Source organism: Colobus angolensis, unplaced genomic scaffold (assembly GCF_000951035.1).
Source record: "Colobus angolensis palliatus isolate OR3802 unplaced genomic scaffold, Cang.pa_1.0 Scaffold116, whole genome shotgun sequence".
NCBI classification, from domain to species: domain Eukaryota; kingdom Metazoa; phylum Chordata; class Mammalia; order Primates; family Cercopithecidae; genus Colobus; species Colobus angolensis.
Window position 1 is genome coordinate 4,750,964 of NW_012112697.1, and position 7,290 is coordinate 4,758,253.

The window sequence follows — 7,290 nt, forward strand, 5'->3', positions numbered from 1 at the left end:
AGAATGTAATCAAGGGGTTAGCGAGCAAGAAGCCCAGCAGCTGAAGTGCTTAATTAATAGGTGGGTATTCTTACCAATGCAAGGATGTGAGGAGGGATTTTTCTTCTTGTTCTGAAATAGTGGCACTTAGGCCACATCTGGAATCATAGGAATCAGACACCTCGTGTCTTCCTGGCTTGCTCAGCCTGCCTGCTGCCAGCCACCAAGACCAGGGATTATCAGGGGAGATGTCTGGGTGCAAGAGAGAGGAGCATTGGCCTTCGGGGAGTGCAACATTTGTGGATGTCCTGAAGTCAAGTCTTGTTGGAGGAACCCCCAGAAATCCTCTCCAGGTTGTGGGGGATTTCTGCAGTAAGGAGAAACTGGAGATGCCACCTGGCCCCAGAGTGGGCTGGGGTGAGCAGTATTCTGGAGTTTGGCCCACATATGAAGATGGACTGGCACTTGCTTCTGACTCAGAGCTGTCCAAAGGCCTATGAAAGCAGCCTAGACTGCCCTGTCCTGCATCTAGAAGGAAGATGGGAGCTACCATGGTTCTCTGCAGCCCTTGGCGGTTGCCGTGGCTCCTGGGAAAGGTGCATATAGTTTAAAGGGGGGGGGGGAGCCAAAGCCAGGTACCTGCTGGTGTTTATGATATCCTCAGTGTTTAGGAAGCTAGAGCGGAGCTGAAGACTGCTCCAAAAAACCTTCACTCCAGTATACACAGGTCCTCAAACTCCTCAGAGACCAGCAGTGGGAGCCAGAGCCTGGGATGCTCCTACAACCCACAAGGGACCAGAGAGGTAGGAAGATCTCCCGCCCCGCATTTCTCCTTGCAGCTCCCTCTGCCCTACCAGAAGGAGATTGTCTTGGAGCCAGCCACCCCTTCTCTCCAGGCTCAGCTCCAGACCCAAGCCCCTTGTCCAGTTTGCAATGGGAAAGGAGAAGAATTTTACATTGAAGAAGAGACTGGAGTCTTAGTTGGACTGGTCCAAGTTTCCATAACCGAATGTGTGAGGAGAAACATGGACTCAGGTAAGAAATCATTCAGGAATAGGAAAGAGAGGTTCAATAAGCATATTTTAAAGCAGTGAAGGTAAAGACAGAACACTTTTATGAGCACATCTCCATGAATTGAGGCTCTTGTAAGTAATTTCAGATGTCTGGGGTTCTGCTTCCCTTCCAGGACTTCCTCTCAAGTTTTATTATGATAATGATAATGATGGTGATGACGACAATGATGGCGATAACCATGAGGATACCTTTAAATGCCTTGACAGAGGGTTTTGATGTGTCTTGCTTTGTCTGGTCCTCACAACTACCCTATCAGATGTGCAACGCAATAGTTTGACCCACTCTAAAGATAGGGAAATCAAGGCTCAGAGAGATTAATACCCAACCAAGACCTGGGAGGGATGGGGTGTCAATAACACTTCGTCCCTTTAGTTTCCATGGCATATGAAGTCTTTGTGGACCAGGTGCCAAGCTCCTGGGCACTATGTATGAAGTTCTTCCCGGACCCTGGTCACTGGAGCCACAGGGCCCCTCCCAGTGTTAAGGAGTAATGCCAGGCCCACTGTTTCCAGGATGCCCCCCAGTTCTCTGATGGCTGGTTCCTCCCTTCACCAGAAGGGCAAATTGGGGACCACCTTCACTTTTGCATCCCCAGCCCACCAGCTCATCCTGAGTGCCGTGATCTGACACCAAGGACTGGCAGGGAGACTTGGCCAACTGTCCCTCTGCCCCAGGACCCTAGAATCACTCCCTCAAGAAGGGAGGGAGACCTGGTGACTGACGTGGTGAGATGTTAGAGGAAAAATGACAAACAACTTTCCAGCCAGGATCCACTGGGCTTCGGTAACTGGCTGAGCTCCTCAGAGCACCTGGTGTTGTTTTGGAGCACTTCAAAGGGAAAAAGAAGAAGCCTGACCTGGTACCTCACTATGCCTGGAACTGTTTCTTCCAGACATTGCTTCCTTGGTTTTTATAATGGTCAGGCCTGGCTACCGGAGTGCTGGAGAGCCGGCCTTGCTTCCCAGAAAGGAGGATGAAAGGGATGCAGCAGCCCAGCAGTTTCCATGGAAACAGACTGAGGTGGTGGAGAAAATAGAGAAGTCAGAGGAACCCAGAGGTGGAAGCAGAACTTTTGAATAACCCAGTCTGAAGCTTGAGATCTACGGACAGCTCCCTCTGTGCAAAGGATTTGGGTCACCAGGAGGTGAAATAGCAGTAGCTGGGGACTGTTGGGTGATCCTCCCTCCGCAAGCAGGGACACAGGGACTGAGGGCTCAGGCTCCAGAATGCCACAGGCCCCTTTCAGCTCCTGGATCTGCTGTGTATCAGCAGTTCTACTATGTGTTGGTTTTGTAACCCTGAGTAAAATGTCGACCCTCTCTGAGCTTGTATTTCCTCATTGGTAAAATGGGGATAACCCTAGTAACTGCCTCAAAGCCTTTGTGAGCATTAAGAGAGGTAATGCATGTTAAGAGTGATGCAAGGCCTGGAACAAAATAAGCATTCAAATGTTATTACAGGGGAGAAAACCGAAGGCAAGTGATGGCGAGTTTAATCCAAATGAGTGCAATCCATCTCCACCCTGGCCAAAACAACTGGTTCAGGGATAGGCAATGAGACATCATATCCCAGAATGCAAAGGAGCTACTGGGACCCCCTCTCTATTTGCAGACAGTCTGATGTGAAGCTGTGAGGTCTGGAATCATTGCAGCTATCTTGACACCATGAGTGCAGAGCCTGGGGTGAGGGAAATGGGAGAGGGCACAGAGTAGACACTGAGGATGAAGCCAATGTTTCAAAAGACAGAACAGAGAGACTGCAAGAAATCAGGTCACAAGTGACATCATTTGAACTACTGGATCAAGCTGAGCCTGAAGTACCTTTGGACTTCTCAGTTGCACAAGTCAATATATACCCTTTAGTGTTCAAGCCCATTTATGGTAGGTTTTCTTTCATTTGCAACCAAAAAGGCCTGACTGATAATCCATGAAGAGGACAGTTGTCCTTGTGGGAGCTGGAAACAGGAAACCTTTTGGAACTAAACTTCTCTCTCCCTCTTTCTGTTAGAGCACAGGGCCACTCTTTCACAGATTGTCTGTGTGTGCTCTTTGCCTCTATTTTCTTCTCTCCCTCCCAGCAGGCATCCTTACAACCTTGCCTTTTACAGTCACCAGCTACAACTTGTCCCCAAGACTCCTCTACCTTCCATTTCCCCTTACAATCTTGCCCCTGTTTCCATATTCCAGACTCCTGAGAAAAGAATCTGGTTGGTCTAGCTTATCTTTTCATGTGAAGCCATTCAAATCATTGGCTGCTGTCCTGCCTTGCAAGGTCACATAGGGTTGGGCACCCATCTCTTAGTCCAATCAGCTGTGGCTGGGGACAAGTCTCAGGAGGGCGGTGGGCAGCACCGAGAGGGGCCTATTTCCCTTAGGGACACCTATGGGCATGGTGGAATTAACTGACACCTCTAGTGTTGGGTGCTCAACACAGAAAATTCAAACAAGCTGTGGAACATGTTTGCTTTAACACTGGGTAAAAAACATTTGGACCAACGAATTCAAATATAAAAGGGAGAATCTGGGGGAAGGGTGTCATCTAAAACAGGGGCTGGCAAACTTTTTTTTGTAATGGGCCAGATAGGAATTTTTTTGGCGGTGGGTGCTTTGTGGGCCTTAGGTTCTCAGTCTCAACTACTCAACCCTGGTATTATAGTGCAAAAGCAGCTGTAGGTAATATGTAAACAGAGGAATATGACTCTGTTCCAATAATACTTTTAGTAATAATAATAATTTTTAAAACATGTGGTGGGCCTAATTTGGCCTGTGGGACATAGTTTACTGACCCTCATCTAGTGAATGAATTCTAGGTTCTCTCTAACCCTAATGGATTGTTGTAATGATTCCATAAAATAATCTATGCAAATTACTTAGCACAGTGATTGGCACAGGGTCAATGGTGTTGGCTGTTGTTGTTCTCTTTTTTGTCCAGTGGGCTCTCAGAATAACTGGATTCCAGATCCACCAACATGCTTAATTAATCCATTAGAGTCCCTTCATCTTCTCTGAGCTGAGCTGGAAGCTGATCAGGTCCCTCCGTATGGTGAGATGGGATTTCTAAGGAAAGGAGTTGCAGGAGGAAGAGAAAGGTGCAGGCAAGGAGGACAAAAGGAAATGTAGCGTGCATGAGTCCAGATCCACAGGGCATCCGTGTGAGGCAGGCTTGGCTCTGCCTGGGGGCCTGGCAGGGAGCCCTGGGCTTGATTTGCAAACAAATCTGCTCTATTTCCTGCCAGAACAGGACTTCCAGGTGGCCAGGAATTTGGACTCTTTTACCAAGAATGGGAAAAGTGTCCCTAGGGGGTCAGTGTCCCACTTCCAGGATTCCCCAGAATGCAGCAGGGATGTGAGAATGAGATGCTCAAAGATAAGGGCTGCGTTTCATTCACTCATGAATTCATTACAAATGTTATTCATTCATGCTGTGGAAAAAATATTGATTAGCCAGCTACTTTGTGCTAGGCACTGTACTAGGGCCTAGGGATTCAGGGGTTAGCAAAACAGAAATGGTTCCTCCCTTCAGGAGTTTGAAGTCCAGTGGGGCAGACAGACATTGATCAAACCACACAATCACACATATAAGTGAAAACAGAGTGAGTATCAGGGAGTGACCTTATCTAGCATGGGTAGGAGGCCATCCTGAGAGGGAACTAACCAGGAGGAGGCAGGAGGGGAGCATTCCTGGATTTAAACCCCATGCACCAAGACTCCATGCTGGCGGAGCTGTAAGAAAGCCAGAGGGATGGGAGAGCAGTGGGACGAAGGGGTGCATGGTGGAGGTAACTCTGGAGAGGCTGGCAGGGCCAGACCCTAGAGCACTGGGAGGTATCAAAGGGCTTTCTGCCAGCAACAAACATAACCAGGATTATGGTCTCCCTCTGGCTCCTGTGTAGCGGGTGACTAGAAAGGAGTCTAAGTGGACACAGGGAAACCTATCAGGTGACTCCTGCGACTGCCCGGGAAAGACGGCCATACCTGGGCCTCCAGAGGGGCAGTGGTCATGGAGCAAAGTAGTCAGGAACTATGTAGGCAGAAAATAGGATCTGACCATGAGTTGGATATGGACGGTGAGGAAGAGGGAGATTCACTCTTGGTATTGGCACCTGGGAGAAAAGCAGACACTAACTGAGATGGGGGTTGCTGGCAGAGGACTAGATTTGAGAAGGATACACTCTGCGTTTGTTGGAAGTATCCTTTGAGTTGTCTTTGAAACAATCTACTGTGGACAAATGTTTGTATCCCTTCAAAATTCAGATGTTGAAAGCCTAACCCTTGATACGATGGTATTCAGAGTGGAGTCTTTGGGGCATGATTAGATCATGAGGGTGGAGCCTTCATGAATATAATAGGCTTAAGGCCCTTGTAAAAAGAGGAAGAGGCCGGGCGTGGTGACTCATGCCTGTAATCCTAGCACTTTGGGAGGCCGAGGTGGGCGAATTACAAGGTCAGGAGTTCAAGACCAGCCTGGCCAACATGGTGAAACCCCATCTCTACTAAAAATACAAAAATTAGCTGGGCTTGGTGGCGGGCACCTGTAGTCCCAGCTACTCAGGAGGCTGAGGCAGGAGAATCACTTGAACTGGGGAGGCGATGGTTGCAGTGAGCTGAGATCAGGCCACTGCCCTCAAACCTGGCCACAGAGTTAGACTCCGTCTTAAAAAAAAAGAGGAATAGACACAGGATCTCTTTCTGTGCCCTCTGGCATATGAGGATACAAGAAGACGGTCATCTGCAAACTAGGAAGTGGGTATTCACCAGACACTGGATCTGCTGGCACCTTGAACCTGGATTTCCCAGCCTCCAAAATTGAGAGAAATAAGTTTGTGTTGTTTGAGCTACCCAGTCTATGGTATATTTGTTATAGAAGTCTGAGCTGACTACAACATCATCTAAGGGAAGGCACAGACCAGGTAGGGGGATTTAGGGACCCAGAATTTGGAGGAGAGGTCTGGGCTAGAGAGGTAAATTTGGGATCCCCTGGGTGTTGAAACTGCACTGGGCCTGGCCTTACACACTTGGCTGGTGTTTACCTCAGGGGTCCTCTGGCGTTGTCTCCAAGCCTGTTTCCCACTGCTCCCATGCCCAGTAGCCACTCAGGGCAGAGGCAATGGTTCCAACGTTGAAGGTGTCCGTGGCTTTGCTCTTCAAGTTTCAGATCCATGAGTCTCACTAAAAGAGAAGTAGTTCCTTCTAAGATGGACATGTTGGCTAGAACCATAAATAGGTAAGTTTAAGATATTTCTTCACCCCATTCCCCGCTTCCCTTGAAGAAGATCAGATCAATTACAGGAAAACAAATGAATGATATTTTCTTTGCACATCTATCGGAGTGAATCTGTGACCCTACCGTGCTCAGTCTTATTTGTCTCCCCGGCTAGAATGGAGGTAGGGCCTTGTCTACCTTGTCTGTTTTGCTCCTCACTTTTCTTCTCAGCTTGCAACACCATTCACGGGCCATATGCACTCAAGGGATCATTGTTTTGTTTGTTTTGTTTTTGTTTGTTTGTTTTTGTTTCGTTTTGTGTTTTGAGATGGAGTCTCACTTTGTTGCCAGGCTAGATAGAGTGCAGTGATGCCATCTGGGCTCACTGCAACCTCCGCCTCCTGGGATCAAGTGATCCTCCTGCCTCAGCCTCCCAAGGAGCTGGGAGGTTTGTGCCACTATGCCCAGCTAATTTTTTGTATTTTTAGTAGGGATGGGGTTTCACCTTGTTGGCCAGGATGGTCCTGATCTCTTGACCTCGTGATCCGTCCACCTCGGCCTCCCAAAGTGCTGGGATTACAGGGATGAGCCACCGCGCCCAACCAGGATAATTGTTGAATGAATGAAAGACTGAATGAAGATCAGAGGAGTGGAAAAGGATGTTTCTGTATATAGAGTCAAGACCCCTCTGGAAGCTCTAGAAATGACCCCTTGCACGCACTGGGACAGCTCAGCTCCTGGCAAGCAAGTGCCAGGCAGCAAGCCCACTTGGGCTGCCGTCCTGAGGGCAGCTGCTCGACCTGCTGGGGGCCACGACACCGTCTGGTCAGAAGGAGCTGCCTGCCTCATAGCTGCTCCCTGAGTTGCCTTCCTGAGCACGTCAGTGGGAATCCCCTCACAGGCAGGCCACAGGAGGGGGCAAGTGGTGAGCAGGCCGAGGCCGGAAGAAACCAAACTAGGGTGCTTCCTGGAGTCTGCAGATCAGTTGTCGTTGCCGATGGTCTGACACAAGAGCCAGAAGCCTGGGTGCAGCCC